Source organism: Podarcis tiliguerta (genome assembly GCF_965153285.1).
Source record: "Podarcis tiliguerta genome assembly, chromosome: 12".
Classification (NCBI taxonomy): Eukaryota; Metazoa; Chordata; class Lepidosauria; order Squamata; family Lacertidae; genus Podarcis; species Podarcis tiliguerta.
The window spans coordinates 38,944,614-38,962,161 of NC_139545.1; the positions used below are offsets into that span (position 1 = coordinate 38,944,614).

General features: G+C 43.2%; 1 long non-coding RNA gene across 1 annotated transcript; it reads right to left on the bottom strand.

Annotated features, from left to right (window-relative positions):
* Positions 1-9,575: 9,575 nt before the first annotated feature.
* LOC310661170 lies at positions 9,576-17,348 on the bottom strand. The gene is made up of 3 exons (XR_014503806.1): positions 16,856-17,348; positions 12,526-12,620; positions 9,576-9,893 (listed from the first exon to the last, which is right to left on the bottom strand). It is a non-coding gene; the product is annotated as an uncharacterized lncRNA (long non-coding RNA).
* Positions 17,349-17,548: the final 200 nt, after the last annotated feature.

Genomic DNA, 17,548 nt, shown 5'->3' on the forward strand with positions numbered 1-17,548 from the left:
CACATTTAAATCCATGGTTACAACTCTAGTGTTTGCAATGGAAGCCTGCAGCCACACCTGAATTTCCACCCTATCACTTCAGGGCCACAGTTCTCCCTAGCAAAAAATATTACAGCATTCATCAGCCAACAGCAAAAAACTTTGTTATACCTGGTCAGCTTGAAGCCCAGCAAACAAGTCTGATGCTACTTATATTTGATGCTATCTGGCTGGCAGAGTAAGCAATAAGAAACAAATATAGAAGAGAGAGAAAATGCCCCAGCAGAAAAAGATTGCTTCCTGCCAGGATTCTTTGCAGCTGGGATTGTGTGTCTTTGCTTTCTTAGTTCCTCTGTTCGCAAAGAAAATTGGACTTTCTAAAGGCGTCCAGATCAGTGCTATCATTCAAAGCAGAGCTGTTGTGTTTGTTGTACTTTTAGGAAGGTTTAAAGGGTGGCTGTGGAAATGTATCATTTGTATTTCCGTGTGCTGAATGATTTAGCAGCAGTGCTGAGGGTGGTGAAACATCAAGTAGTGACTACTGGGTTGCTCTGATGCCTTTTGCTGATTTGTTGCCTTTGGCTGAGTTGCTCTGATGTCACAATGCACCATACTTCTGCATGCATGAATGAAAAGTTCCCATTTTCCCTTGACTCTCCACTCTCAGTTTTAACACCAGTGCCATGGGAGTCTGTTCCTGCCAGGGCTTGAGACAACCCCATAATAAACCTGTTTGAGCTTGAACCCCACATGGGGAGTTGTCTGTCTTGAAAACCATACCATGTGCTGGAGCAGAACACCTTACTGTTAATAGCTACGTCATAAAAACAACTTATTTCCTTAGTCTCCCTAGAGTGCCAAGGGAGTTGCACATCAAATCATTTTTAAACAGATGGGTCTGGGCCCAGGCCTGGATCAAACTGGGTTGCATTTTCCTTCCTCTAATGTCAATGCTGCATTTTAGAAGTATTGCAGTTGGAGCACTAATGCAGGCTATCCTCATTTTATCCCCATATTAGCCTCACAAGTCATTGTCATAATCACATTAAGGGGCCTTACTCCCAGGTAAGTGAGTACATATGGAGGTGGCTTACATCTCAGTCAACAGGTATTGAATTGCACTGTAAAGCGAGAGTGTTACAGAGATGAGGGAAGCTACAAAAAATGTAGTATGAGCACAAATAATTGGCAAATACTGGCCCGTGAGTGCTCCAGTTGGAGAACAGCCCTTACCAAAAGTGTCATGGACTATGGAGACGTTCAAACTCAGGACAAAAGGGAGAACCATGCTAAGATAAGGTTACCAGATTTTTTTCAAAGAATCCAGGGACATGTTAATTAATTAATTACTTAATTAATTACTACATGTTCGGGACGTTGATGCTGCAGCAATGGCGGTGGCAGAGGGGCGGCTGCCACCTTAACCTCAACCACTACGTTTCCCCTTCCTTCAAGACTTCCATCTCCTTTCTCCATGAGCCCGGGCAGCCCGAGTTGTTGGTTCTTCGATGGTGGTGGTGAAGCGCTGCGCGGTGGGTCAGGCATGGAAGGTGGAGAAGGAGGGCTGAGAGCGGCGGCAGCAGCGAGTTTCGGGCAGCGCGATGCCTCCCTTCCCATCAGAGCAGCCCCAATCCCATTCCTACTTGCGTGCAAGCAGGAGGGGGCGGGGATCCCTCAGCTGGGAAGGTAGGCTTCCCGTTGCCTGACTGAGAGATCCCTGCCACCTCCTGCCTGCACGCAAGCTCTGATAGGTAGCGTGAAGCCTCCCTTCACAGCTTACCGTACTTGCTGGGTTCAGGGAAGGTGGAGGCAGCCCAGAAGCTGCATCTTAGAGCCCCTGCACCACCATCATATGGGGACTTCCAAGCAGCTCCTGAAACCACCAGAACCAACTGCTCCGGGCTGCTGAGACTGCCGGTGCTGTGTTTCCCTGGGACATTAGAAGAAATCCGGGGACATTCTGGGGATGGAATTTGTCCGGGGACTTATTTGCAAATCCAGGGACTGTCCCCGGGAAACGGGGACATCTGGTAACTCTATGCTAAGAGGAAGGCACATTGGGCAAACCCTCACCATGATCACCTCCTATCCAGAAACCTATGTCCCCACGTGTGGATCCAGAATTGGCCTCCGCAATCATTTACGGACACGCTGTTAAGACTGTGTTCATGGAAGACAATTTTACTTGGCTATGAGGGATTGCCAAAGAAGAAGAAGAAGAAATCAGTGGAATTTCCTCCCTCTCCAATATCTTAAAATACTGACTTCTGATAATCCCCATTCATTTGCGATGTGTTGAAAAGCAGCAGAAGTATTGAAGAAGTCTGTATAGCAAGTGTAAAGTAAATATGATTGACTTGACTCATAATGCATATTTTACTCTTTTTTATGTGTATATATTTCAGTCCCTCTGAGATGCAAATATTAGGCAATTATTGGCATACTTTGAACAAAATCTGAGAGGTAGCAGATGTCTCATTTGAATGTTAAACAGTCTTAATGCATTTCTTGATGAATATTGGGATCTTGGGATAACTTTAAAAATGATTAAATGGCTGCGGTTAATAAAGAAATTCACTCCAAGTGAGAATTTTACATCCCTCCCCCTTGTAGACAGGAATAGCTGTTGGCCAGAAAAAATAAATTTTATTAAGATTCTCTTTTATTATAAGAACAGCCATTTGGCTGCTTTATAGCCATTTTATTGTGGAATATGATTTCTTCGACTAGAACCTACCTTGTCATATGCATAGTATTATCCTCAATCCACTGAGATATGGGTAGACTGATGTAAAAAAGGGGGTGGGGGTTGTAAGTAGGAAGCCATGAAATGCAAGAGCGATTTTTCCATTCAGAGCCCAAATGTATATAAGCCAAGAACATAATGACCAATTCACAACAGCAGTCACTATGACATTACTGTCTTTCAAGCTGGTCATATCAATCTAATATGCATAGTGAGAAACAAACCTATAGTCCTGGTTAAGTCCAAAGTACATAGAATTTATCAGCAATTTTGACTCTAACTCAGAAGTTTCAGACTGGAGTCTCCCCATGAAATGTGAAGCAAATGTTGGTGGTGTCATCTTAAGAGGTTCTGAATCAGTGTAGTTTTGAAAGGTTCAGTCTGCCATCTTGATTCAAAATGGTACCCAAATATGGACAAAAACATTCTCCTCAATCTTAGAAAGGAGAAAGAAGAAGAAGAAAGAAGATGGGAATAGTAGTTGTAGTAGTAGTAGTAGTAGTAGTAGTAATAATAATAATAATAATAATAATAATATTTTAATGCAAACTTACCCCTAATAAATACAATCCTGTACACATTGGTTGGAGAACAGCCATTGCAAAATTCAGGAAAGTGCAAATTTGAAATGATACCTGTGTTTCAGTTCACATATTTGTTTGAGGAGTGTGAATTAGATAATTTCTTAATGCAAATGAAATCAATTTTCTGCCCCATCCCTAGAAGAGAGGGCCATTTATTTATTCAGTGTCAAGTCCCCCCACCCCCTATTCCATTTTTAAAATCTCAAAAAAACAAACAAACCCCACCCATCTCTCATTTTTATAAAGGTCAAATCTGCTTGAGCTTTACAATTTCTAGGAAAGTCTCCTCTAACTGTTAAATCCATACCCTCTTCTTGTTTATTTATACGCCCTAACCTTAAATGCAGGTTGCCACAGAACGGAAAATAATAACAGCAAACCGGATTAAGTGTTTTATTCCTCCCTTCCAAAACCACAGCCTCCAATTATGGGCCCAGAAGGCACCTGCAAATTACAACAGGGGAAATTTAAGTATAGCTGTGTACCTCTTTTTATTGTCATTGACTTGAGGTCAGGAGGAAATCAATTTTGTTTCGGTGACATGGCGCTTGATTTACCAACTGAATGACTCACATCTAATAGGCGATTTGTTGCTATGCTGAATGGTTAATTACAAAGATAAGGCACGCAGTTTGTTCAAAGATAGCACACGAGGACAAGGCAATGCCAAAATCGTCAGGACAATTAGTGAAGTTTAAATTAGCAAGTCTTGAGTTGAAAGTGGTTGTTAAACATGGCCGACTCTTTACAAGTACGTAATCGCCAAGGCCACATCTGCAACATGCAGTTAAAGTACTCTTAGACCACGTTCAACAGTCCTGGCTTCCCCCAATGAATCCTGGGAATTGTAGTTCGCTAAGGATGCTGAGTGTTGTTAGGAGATGGTCAAAGGAGGCTGAAATTCATGTTCAAGAGCCACTGCATATTGTGTAAAAATAAACCAAGTTTCATTTAAAAAAACACCACACTCCTTAGATGCATGTTGAGTTTTTCTGTTTCTAAATTGCCATGCTACTTTCTCCATGAGGGCAGATTGCCAAACCTTTTCACTCCAGTTTTTTGTCAAGTTCATATCCAGGGATCTCCATCTTTCAACAATAGTCCATTTTTGCAGTAGTCTGCAGAAATAAAATACAGTGGTACCTCTGGTTGCGAACTTAATTCGTTCTGGAGGTCCGTTCTTAACCTGAAACTGTTCTTAACCTGAAGCACAATTTTAGCTAATGGGGCCTCCCGCTGCCGCCACACGATTTCTGTTCTCATCCTGAGGTAAAGGTCTTAACCTGAGGTACTACTTCCAGGTTAGTGGAGTCTGTAACCCAAAGTGTTTGTAACCTGAGATGTTTGTAACCAGAGGTATCACTGTACGCTTTATTTCTGATGGACAAACACTTGTATTATTCTTTTATTAGGGAAGCTTTTAATGTTTGGTGCATTACGGTATTTTAATATTTTTGGGGAGGCTGCCCAGAGTGGCTGGGGAAGCCCAGACAGATGAGTGGGGTATAAATAATAAGTTGTTGTTGTTGTTCTGCACTGTGGATTTTACTTCTTCTGTAGTTTAGTGTTTTGTAAGTCTCTTTGAGACATTAGGCAAAACGCGATGTTCAGATATAATGAATAAAATAATGAGATGCAGCTTTCATTGCATCTCTGCTCAGACACCCTTTGACTTGCTTCCCAAAGAGCAAAGGTGATGAAGGGCTTGAGGAAATGCTTTTCTTAACTGCAGATTGATTTATTCATCTTTCCAGAAGATGGCGCTGTGCCTGAATGGAAAGCCAAAAAACAGAGATGAGCAGCAAAAAGGAAAACAAAACTTCTCTTGGAAAGAAGAGGTTCGTTTTATTCATTGGGTTGAATGGCTGGCTGGAGCTTCAACTTTTTGCTGCATGTTTTGCTAGCGATTGTTCCTTCCTTCAAAATACCAAGCAGAATGCAAGTAATGTCTATTTTTTAATTATAGAAATCAATAAGTTCTTCTGTGAAACCCATTCACATACCCCTACAGGTACGCATATCACAGTTTCAGCCTGGACACTGAGGGTCCAGCTCAAAGGGCCTTCTGGCGGTTCCCTCACTGCGAGAAGTGAGGTTACAGGGAACCCGGCAGAGGGTCTTCTTGGTGGTGGCACCTGCCCTGTGGAACGCCCTCCCATCAGATGTCAAGGAAATAAACAACTATCTGACTTTTAGAAGACATCTGAAGGCAGCCCTGTTTAGGGAAGTTTTTAATGTTTGATGTTTTATCATATTTTTAATATTCTGTTGGGAGCCACCCAGAGTGGCTGGGGAGTCCCAGCCAGATGGGCGGGGTATAAATAATAAATTGTTGTTGTTGTTGTTTTGGGAACACTGGCATAAACAAAGCAGCAAAATGGGCTGAGGACATAACCAGAGCCACTGCTGCTAGTTATACAGAGGGAATTAGATAAGATCCATCATTCTAGTTATGTTCAGTGGTTTGGAACCTGACCCATCTGTTTGCAGTTCCTGGGCTCCTTTGGGAGGAAAGAGGCTTAAATAAAATAAATAAATACCTGTGTTTTCACAGAATCATCAAGCTGAGGATCATGTAGCCCAAAATCTTGCAATGTGGAATATGTAGCTGTCCCATACAGGGCTTGAACCTGCAACCTTGGCATTATCAGCACCACACTCTAGCCAACTGAGCTACCCAGGCTGTGCTACCATGCTGAGGCATTTGTACATAGCACCCTGTTTTCAATGCTAAGATTTTCCTTTCTAGGGACAAGGAATTGAATTGCATACAACAGCCTTTGCCAACCTGGTGCCCTCCAGATGTTGAGCTACATGGCTCTCATTGGTCCCAGCCAACACCGGCCGTGTCCAATGACAACTAGAGGGCACCAGGTTGGCAAAGGCTGGTATAGAAAATACAGTGGCTGGAGGTTGGGGGAGCTGTCATTAGTTTCCTGTATGCATTAAGACCATAGTCGTGTTCAGTGAATAGCTCCCTCTTCAATCCTCCTTTATTTTTCCAAGAAGTAAAAAAAAAGAAGACTACATATTTAGTGACTCATCATTCAAAGGAGTTTTCTAAAAGCTCCCCTGCTGTGCCTATACAAGCGTTGTCTCTGCCCTGCTGTTCAGCTTCTTCCAGGCTTGCTTTTCTTTTCTTTCTTCCCTCCACCCCTTGCAAATAGATTAGGCCACTGCCTTTTAAGCGTGCAGAGATATTACCCAGCATCCTCTAGGGCTGCGTTATCAGCTGCAGCCAGATGGAGCCTATCAGAGGCGTGTCAGTCATTCTACACCTGTTGGTTTCATACGGAAACCGAAGAATTAATTGCGCAGCAATTTTTGAAAGAAAAAGTGAGATGCTAAAAAGAAAACCCTTGGGGGGGGGGACAAGGGAGGCGATGATGACTCATTGCGCAAAAGATTCAAAGAAAATAAATAAAATACGAGGGGAAAAGCAGCTGCAGGGGGCACCCCCCCCCGCGGTCTTATTTAGGTTGTAATGGAGCAGATTTTGTCTTCACAATGAGATTGGAAATTCAAAGAAGAGAGGGTTTAGAAGCGAAATAGTGCCGATTTGTTTTTGTTTTGTTTTATTTACAAATATTCATTATGCAGCATGATATGTGAAATATATGTAGGATATATATGTAAACTATAGTTACAAAAAAATAACATGAATTTTTATATGGATATAAAGATGTAAATAAATATATATTGTGCACAGATAAGTAAATAAATGAGTGGACAGTTAAAATGATGACTATTCATCTCTCTGAAAAAAATAAATCTCATCCCATTCTCTTATTGATAGGTTAGCCTTTCAAATGGGAAATGAATCAAATTTTGCCCCTATCCCTTGGCACTATTTTATCTGATAACTAATGGAAAGATACCCAAATGCGGTGTGTGGGGAAAGCACCAGCCGCAAATGAAGAGTTGTCAGTGCACAGTCACAGCAGAATGGGGAGGTGGCAAGCCTAGAATTAGGTCTTTAGCTAGAAAGCAGGTTGTGTGCTTGGCAGCCTGACAAAGCAGGTTCCAAGGAATGGTGCAACAGTGACATCCAGTGGTGCTATAAGTGTATCCTGGACGGTGAAAGAAGAATCACAGCTGATCTCTGCTCCTCCTAACCCCCAACTTCACACAGATTTCCCAATAAATTTGTCTGGTTATTCCAGCAATTGGATCCTTCTTGGACCTTTAAAGCCCTAAACAGCCTCGGTCCAGTATACCTGAAGAAGCATCTCCACCCCCATCTTTCAGCCCAGACACTGAGGTTCAGTGCAGAGGGCCTTCTGGTGGTTCCCTCGCTGCAAGAAGCCAAGTTACAGGGAACCAAGCAGAGGGCCTTCTCGGTAGTGGCACCCACCCTGTGGAACGCCTTCCCACCAGATGTCAAAGAGGAAAACAACTACCAAACTTCTAGAAGACATCTAGGGAAGCTTTTAATGTTTAATAGATGATTGTATTTTAATATTCTGTTGGAAGCCACCAGAGTGGCTGGGGAAACCCAGCCAGATGGGTGGGGTATAAATAATTTATTATTATTATTATTATTATTATTATTATTATTATTATTATTATCATTTCCGAGAATTAGAAGGGCCTAAAGCCTACAACCTCATAGCAATCTCATAGGCAGGAAACTCCAGTGCTCCCCTATAGCCTAATGGTTGAGTCTTGGAAACATTTTATTTGGCATCGGATTTAAAATTTGATGAGAGGGAGAAACAACATCAGCAGCAGCAGCAGCAGCTGTAAGGGAATCGTCTGAATGATTAAGCCACATCTGTCATTCCAGTTTCCAAATTGACATGGCCTGCTTTCCTTACTGAGCGGGTCAAACGTGCACCTGAGTACAAATAAACACACTGCTGCGTCAAACGGGTTTTTAGGATAGGAAACGGGTGTTTCAAAAATGACTCCAAATTCCCCTAGTTGTTGCAATTAAACATTTATTTATTTTGAAGACTTGCACTCTACCTTTCAAATGGCCAGTTCTCAGGGCAGATTACAATAGACAGCAATAGTACTGGCGGGCCAGGAGCAGGGGGAATACTCAAAAGTCATGCTTATATGTACACACGCAGGCCAACAGCCCTTAATCACTTGGCAGATAGATGGGGCCAGAGCATTGTGTTTCCTTTTGGTTCTGCAGTCTGAAGGACCTGACTTGACAGAGAGTGCTCCTTCTGGTGGATGAGGGAGCAAGCTCCCCAGAATTCCTCCTCCTCTGGCCAGTGATTGGGTCCATGCTGCTCATTCCCTCCTCTTTTTGTTGATATTCATTATGGGAGGCCAAAGATGTGACCTTCTAGTTACTCATGGTGCCCTGGCTGGTGGCAGAAGCAGAAAGTGCTTCCATTCTGCTCTGTAGTTCTTGGGCAACCAGCAATGGAAGCCAAGCATACTGTTAAACATAACTTTCTGGTGGTAAGAACTGTTCAACAATGGAACAAGACTACTTGGGAAGGTGCTGAACTCTCCTTAAACAGAGGTTGGATGGTCATCTTTAGCTGCCAGGGATTGAATCATAGAACTGTAGAGTTGGATGGGACGCCATGGTCATCTAGTCCAACCCCTTGCAATGCAGGAATTGTTTGCCCAACTTGGGGCTCAAACCTCCAATCCTGAGATTAAAAGTCTCATGCTCTACTGATGGAGCTCTCACTGATTTGGATTGACTATCATTATCATTATTTGTTTAAATCACCAGTATCCCAAATGTTACCACTGACAATTAGTATATACTGGCTGACATCACAACAGCTCTGATGTCTCTCATAGTCCTTGAGAAATATAATAATTACCAGGACCCATATTTCAAGGTCAAATGCAATTAGTATGGTGAATTAGACAGCAAGACAAACTGTAACTTCATAGTTCAAAAAACAACAATATCTTCTTAGAAGACTCCTTGGGTCTATTGGTTTTTTAAATTGTCTTGGAACAGGGTTTCTTTCATCATCTGACGGTTGGGGTAATGATTCTGACATTGATTTTTTTCCCCCTGCTGAGGAAAAAAATATGCTGAAGCAGAAGATTGTGGTGATAAGAAAGTACAGTAAATGAAAAATAAATACAGAAGTACATAGATGACACAGCCAACGTCATTTATTTTTGGGAGAGGATTCTGTTTATTGTGCTGGGTATATTTTGTGAAGGGAAGACATTTTTGAAACATTTTTGGTTTAAAAGGGAATGTTAACATTGATGGGTACTGGTAAGAGACTATATTAATTATATTTAATCCTCTACAGACACACAATAAAAATGGCTGGTGCCTGTTTTTAAAAACTCAGGCCTACACATAAACAGCCCGAGTAACAGAGTTTAAACCCCATCAGGCAGATTAATGAAGCATAGGAATAGGCTTTTAAGCCTTCTTTTAATACATTCCAGCTGCTTGAGGCAGTTGGCCTCCGTTACCCATCCTTCAGAGAAACAGACTACATAGTGAAGTAAGTTTAAAATACACTTTACTTACAGTTGTGCATTGTCCTTAGTAGTAAAAATAAAATTCAGGTGATTGTTAGGTTGATTTGTAGCTGGTTGACTGACCAAACCCAAAGAGCTTTCACTAATGGTCCCTCATCACTCTGGGAGAGAGAGGCGGGGAGACAAATGGTGTGCCACCGGGTTCTGTCCTGGGCCTGTTGCTGTCCAATATATTTTTAAACCACTTGGATGAAGGAATTGAGGGAACGCTCATCAGACTTGCAGATGACACCAACCCGGGAGGGGTAGCCCATGCCACTGAAGACAGAATTGGGATTCAAGATGATCTTAGCAGATGTCAGGAGCCGAAGACAGGAGGAGGCCAGCAATAAAAAGCACTGGCGTCAGTGAAGTGAAGTCATTATTCAAAGAAACAAAACAGTGCAGGCCTAGTGATCACAGAAATTCTTCCCAGTAGGTCTTTCCATACTGAAAGTCCCTGCCTTCCAACCACACACTAAGGCTCCTCCTCCAATTCCTTTACCTGCAGCCTATGACTCTATTGCCTTATCACTCATTGCTCCAACCTCTTCATTTCTCTGAATGATTTGGGAGACCACAGGGGAGGAGAGCTGGTTGAGGCAGAAGGGGGAGACTCTCTGGATTATTCAGCAACCTGCCTCATCTCTGTCCCCTGGTTCCCCATCTCTCCTGCCTCCAAACTGCTTTCTGTCACAGCCTCCTCCTGCTCACTAAACCCTGTTGCCTCTTTAGCTTCCAACATCTTCTTCTCCTAGTCTGCTCCCTCTTCTCCCTCAGATGACTCATCTTTGTCTGACCACTAATCCCCTGGCTCTGAGACAGATTAAGGGCAGACTGAGAGGAGATATGATAGCCATCTTCAAATATCTAAAGGGCTGTCACATGGAAGATGGAGCAAGTTTGTTTTCTCCTGCTCTGGAGGGTAGGACCCGAACCAATGGATTCCAGTTACAAGAAAGGAGATTCCAACTAAACATCAGGAAGAACATTCTGACAGTAAGAGCTGTTTGACAGTGAAATGGACTCCCTTGGAAGGTGATGGACTCGCCTTCCTTGGAGGTTTTTAAGCAGAGGTTGGATGGCCACATTTGTCATGGATGCTTTAGCTGAGATTCCTGCATTGCAGGGGGTTGAACTAGATGGTCCTCAGAGTCTATTACAACTCTACAATTCTATGGATCTATGAGCATTTCTTCCTGATTACATGTTCAAAATGGCTGGAAGCCAAGTCTAATGAAACAGAAGAGTTAGTGGAAAGCAGAGGGGTAAAAAGGGAGCAAAACACCCCCAAGGAAATCAGCAGCCAAGAGGTCAGCCCTCTGCCTCCTGAAGTACAAGCTAGAATAACTCATCTCTCCACACTGGTATCTTCTCTTGTAAATCAGCCCATGCCCAATAGAAGCAAAGCAAAGTTTGTTAGAGAAATGTGGTCTGATCTTGGGGCAACCAGCTCAGACCTCACAGGCTGGGCTTCTTCAGACAGACTGAAGTACAACAATAGGCTTGATTACCTTCCTCCCAACGTGAAGGGGAGTGACCTGGCTAAGCCTGGCAGGACAGTTTACTCTATGGCATTAACCCCTCTGTGCTGGTAACCACATATGAAGTCCATTAGAAATCCTTTGAATAAGATCAGAACTATTCTGAATGGGATTTTTATCACGTGAAGTTACAGCAAAGAGCGACTCTGAACATGTGCAGAGTATTATTTTCTGTCACTGCTGGGTAGACTGAGCAGGCCCACTTCTTGTTGTTTAGTCATGTCTGACTCTTTGTGACCCCATGGACCAGAGCACGCCAGGCACTCCTGTCTTCCACTGCCTCCCGCAGTTTGCTCAGACTCATGCTGGTAGCTTCGAGAACACTGTCCAACCATCTCGTCCTCTGTCGTCCCCTTCTCCTTGTGCCCTCCATCTTTCCCAACATCAGGGTCTTTTCCAGGGAGTCTTCTCTTCTCATGAGGTGGCCAAAGTATTGGAGCCTCAGCTTCAGGATCGGTCAGCTTCAGGACCTTCCAGTGAGCACTCAGGGCTGAGCAGGCCCACACACATCTGTAATTAGAAGGCTTGGCTTCCATGTGACATTGGTGCTTTCATCCTGGAATTTTGTTTGCTTTAAGAAACTGCCATGGCTGCTGACAGGAACAATGGGCCTTTGTGAGCATTGCCTCAGGTTATTCAAGGACTCCATTTTCAGGCTGATTAGGCAACTGGAGCTGAAGGGAAGGTGGTGTGTTATTAACCTAGAAGCTCATGCACCGCGTACGACTGAACTGGTAGTCAGCCAATGCAAGTGGAAGTCTGAAATGCACTCCTCCCACTGCCCAAAAGACAGGAACAAATTTGTTTAGGAGTTGCAAGTGAATGAGGGTTCAATTCTATTCTCATTTACCTTGGTGTAAGCCCCACTGGATTCAATAGGGCTTATTTCTGAGTATAGGACTGCACTGTAAGGTTACAGCCCTCAGCAGTAAACATTTGTAGAATTTTCCTTAAATCAAATCAAAACAAAACAAAGACAGACTGGATATGGCAGGCTGAATTTGTGATTAATTCCTGCAACGACACCAAAAGGAGTCTCCCCCCCCCCCAGTAGTGAGAAACTGTGATACGTTTACAGGCATTAGCTGACACAGCCCAGGATGTAACATTGCATGTTATGCAAATACATCATCCTAAAAATGTCTGTCTCTGACTGATGGTCACATTATTTCTGTCAAGCATAGTCAAAGGCGTTCTGTTTCTTTCTTACCATTCTTTGATGCTTACAGAGGGATTAAGATGCCTCTGTAAATCATATGCTCTCTGAATTCAAATAGGCTTGGCTGTGGAATTCTGGACTGTTTCCTAAAATGTAGTACAAGAAAAATACTAATTAGTAATGATATTGTAGTTTAATTTTGCTAGCAATGCTTCGGATGGCAGTTGATGATATTTCTCAGGTATAGGTTGGATGGCTTTAAAGGAAGATTGGGCAAATTTGTGGAGGATAGATAGATGATAGATAGATAGATGATAGATAGATAGATGATAGATAGATAGATAGATGATAGATAGATAGATAGATAGATAGATAGATGATAGATAGATAGATAGATGATAGATAGATGATAGATAGATAGATGATAGATAGATAGATAGATAGATAGATAGATAGATAGATAGATAGATAGAGATAGATATAGATGATAGATAGATATAGATGATAGATAGATAGATAGATAGATACCAACTCTTAGGGGGCAAGAGGTCTTCAACCTCCTTCCCAATAAAACATTTTTTGGGGGCCAAGTTGATGGGCATTGCCATTCAAATTGTCCATTCACCACCTCATATGATCAGTTATACAGGGCATGGCATACTTGGGCCCCCCAGTCCAAGTTGGCACCCCTGGATAGAGAGATGGCTTTTCTGTGAGAATACTCACCCATACAGAGTACCAACATCTTTTTTTTGCTGGCAGTGACCAGAGGAGCACCAGCGCAGAGAGAAGAAACGCCATGGTGCATCTGCAGCAGCACAACCAAACCCCTTCATCTGCCAGAAAACATGTCTCTTCCATATTGGCCTCTACAGCCACAGCAGCCGCTGCAACCTGCCAACAGTTTGACCTCACCCCCAAGAAGCACTCCTCCATTGTCTCCTGAGACAGACGGACGCCAACGAAACAACATAGCAGCCGTTTTGTGCTGGCACCCACAGCACTTTTATCAATAGATGAAATAGATTATTGATGAGTACTAGCACCCCATTTTTTTTACCCCCAAAAGCAGTGTGTGTGTGTGTGTGTGTGTGTGTGTGTGTGTATCAAGTGCCAGGGGCCATGTTAGTCAATGGCTTCTTTGAAAAGTCCATTCAGTGGGACACTCTTCTCCCCCCATCCCCACCCCATGCAAAGCTCTATAGAAACACAGTGAAGTGGAGCCATTTTGCCAGTCCATTTGCTGCATTCAACCGGGGTGCTCATTCCCCATTTGACTGGCTGAAACCACATGGTGAGCAGCTTGCACAAAAGGAGCTCCTCTATGGCCACCTACACAACATTTAATGCATGCTGTTAAATTTCCAGAGACTGGAGTCGCTGGCAGGGGTCAACCGTCCTATCAGATACTCATATTTCTGTGTTCCTCCTCTCTCTCTCCAAAACTCAGCTAGACATAGCTCTTGTTTTATCTTCACATGCACTGAAAAGGCCAAATGTCCTATATTTGGGAGGGACAGGGGGAAACCTTTATCAGCAATGGGGCCTTGTCGCTGGTTTTTAGCAAGGCCTGCTGACATATTTATTGCCCATTTGTGCCAATGTTTATGTTTTCCTCTGAAACGTTTGAACTCAGGTCAAGCAGCCTACAGCACTGATGAGATACTTATCTATGGCTCTGCTGTTGTTCTTTTGGCAGGCCGGTGTCGTTTTCAAACTTGTTTTACTTGCAAATTTGGCTTTTTTTTAACAAAGGGGAGGGAGTAGGCAAGACTTGGCAGCAGTAGCAGTTACTCTCCCTTAATACAACACTCTCAGGAAGATGAATTAGTCCCAGATCATAGACAACATGGAATGTGGCTACAATCCAGATGGCAATGGCTGTGAGGGGCTCCTTAAATAACCTCAGTAGCAGGCAGTTCCGAGAATCAAAAGAAAGGGAACACCCTGCTTGCCCTAGTTATTCATCATTGAATTTGTTGTTGTTGTTTAGTCGTTTAGTCGTGTCCAACTTTTCGTGACCCCATGGACCAGAGCACGCCAGGCACTCCTGTCTTCCACTGCTTCCTGCAGTTTGGTCAAACTCATGCTGGTAGCTTCGAGAACACTGTCCAACCATCTCGTCCTCTGTCATCCCCTTCTCCTTGTGCCCTCTATCTTTCCCAACATCAGGGTCTTTTCCAGGGAGTTTTCTCTTCTCGTGAGGTGGCCAAAGTATTGGAGCCTCAGCTTCACGATCTGCCCTTCCAGTGAGCACTCAGGGCTGATTTCCTTAAGAATGGAGAGGTTTGATCTTCTTGCAGTCCATGGGACTCTCTAGAGTCTCCTCCAGCACCATAATTCAAAAGCATCAATTCTTCGGCGATCAGCCTTCTTTATGGTCCAGCTCTCACTTCCATACATCACTACTGGGAAAACCATCGCTTTTACTATACGGACCATTGTTGGCAAGCTGATTCAACATTGAATAACATGGCACTCGAGGAACTGGAGAAGCTGGTAGGCAGTTCACTGTTCAGAAGGGCCATAGCTCAGTTGCAGAACAGCTGCCTTGCAGACAGAAGGTCCCAAGTTATATCTCTAGCATCTCCAGGAAGGCTGGGTGAGACTCTTGACTAAAACTCTAGAGAGTCTCCATCAGTCCCTGTAGACAACACCAGTAGTGGTCCATGTGGCACTTACTTGATGTCCTGTCACCAGTGGCGTAGCGTGGGGGGTGCAGGGGGGGCCGGCCGCACCGGGCGCAACATCTGGGGGGGGCGCACTCGCACTCGCAGCTCTCTGCCCCCTGCTAAAATCCACGGGTTAGGGGGCGCAAATTACTTGCCTTGCCCCAGGTGCTGACAACCCACGCTACGCCACTGCCTGTCACTGAAGACATTGTACTTATGAGGAAGGAGAGGAGAGAGGTGAGGTCAGCATGGTGTAAGTGCACTGGCAGGCACACTGGACTGACTCTGCCAATGTAGCTGCCCTACACTGACCTCCCTGCCACCACTCCCCTCCCCCTCCCTGTAAACGTGGCAATGCTGGTGGCCAAAGGTCAGGTGAGCATTCCCGTCCTACCCCTTATTATTAGTAATTAATTGCCTGTCCTTCACCCCAAGGTCCCAAGTTGAGTTGCAACATTAAACACAATATTTAAAAACAGATTTAAAAAAACTTAAAATCATAGAAATAAGGTGAATAGTACTTATTAGTAGTAGTATTAACATTTTAAAGAAATTATCTCCCACCCTTCATCCTAAGGTCCCAGGGCAGGTTTACAACAATTTTAAATGCTAGGGGCCCCCATCATGGAGGCTCAGTGCTAACAAGCCTGCAAATTTCATCCAATTCTGCAAAAAACCCCAACACACACACACACACACACAACTGTAGAGATGTTTCATTTAATAAATAAAATAAAACTTCCAAGATGCCCAGCACACACAATTGTTCTTAATTTAGCAGCCTGTATCCAGTCAGGAGGATTTAATCAAAATCTATCCAAAACAACAAACAGTATAGCTATTTTTTATTTCTCCATAATAGAACTTGCTGAAAGTGCAAAACTTCATTTTTTAATGAATTGAGATTCCGACATGAGCCATATCAGGCAGCTTCCACAGCTTCCACAGCTTTTCAGGCCAAAACAGGCTATTTTCCAGAGCAGCAAACTGTGGGGTCCAAGCTGAATGTTGTGGTTGGTGCACAACCCTAACCATGAGCCATTCTCCTCCACACTTTAACTAAAGTTTTACTTTGAGCAGAAGTGACAGGCAACAACAAACCAGAACTTTTGCAGAACTATGCACTATGCCAAGATGAAAGCATCTCTCTCTCTTTCTGAAAGACTGAGACACACAAAATAGGCATGATATGAGAACTGGATCGTTGTTATATTAAACTTGAGGTACATGGTTCAGAGTGAGATTAATCAAGAAGTTAAGTGTGCAATAGACTAGGACCCCTTCTGAATGGTTAATCCACTTCTTATCCAGAGTTCACTTCAAATTCCCTTACTCTGTCAGAATGGACTGTGTGTCAATTTCCATATTTGCAGATGAACAAAAGTGTTTTAATGTCAGCTCCAGATTATGAGGTGCAGCAGAAGAGATCAAACAGTCCTTAAGGTAATTTGGGCCAAAGTTATTAGTCAGATATGAAATATAGTTGCATCTTTAAAAATCAACAAACATGGGGGTACTTCCAAGTCTTGAAATCATAAAATGAGACCCAAATAGCTTTGCTGCTATTTTATTGCCACTGTTGACATATTGGAAACCACCCTGAGAGGATTTGAAAGCCGGAAAGATGGCCTATAAATATGTCAAATCAATCAAAATAAATAAACCTTGGAAAATATGTGCCAGATCTGAAGATCTGGAAGATCACTAACCTTTTGAGAAGTTGGAGACTGCCCACGTGCCAGCTTTCAGCTAAAGGTTTTTCAAACACTCAGCAGGGAAAATTAGATTCAGGCGGCGTTGTGTAATCAGCAATTCTCCACAGCCGGCAAAAAGGGCAAATGGACTTAAACATCCAAACCAAACAAAAGGAAAAAATTGCAGCCATCTAGGCAGAGAAACCCCAATAAATACCGTCAACAGCCGCGGAGAGCAGAGCTACTGTGTATTATGTGTCAGCAGCAAAACAGAAGACAGCTGTGAAAAATAAATATTGCTTCTAATCTGTTTAAGAGTAAAATATCTCCTAAGCTCATCGGGCTCTGTAATAGAAGAGTATTATTTTTCATAAATGAAAATGGTGTGAGAGAAGAAAGGCCAGATATCTAGGTACAGCAGTTTGAATCGGAATAGTCTCGCTTGATATTCCAGTCACGATGTCCCAGAAGCTTATTCGGGAGTTCATTCAGAGGAGGTAATGACTAGGAAAATGACAAAGAAAACTGTTACTGGCCATTAGTGAGCAATCACTCTGTCATATTACCAAGATAATTTAGATAAATGGTTGAGCTGTCTCCCCAGGAAACAGGGTGCCAGTTCTGATAGGAGCAGCCTTTTAAGGATTTTGACATATATTATTTATTTTGTACAGACACACGTCATTCTACAGATGTTGACTCGTTCCT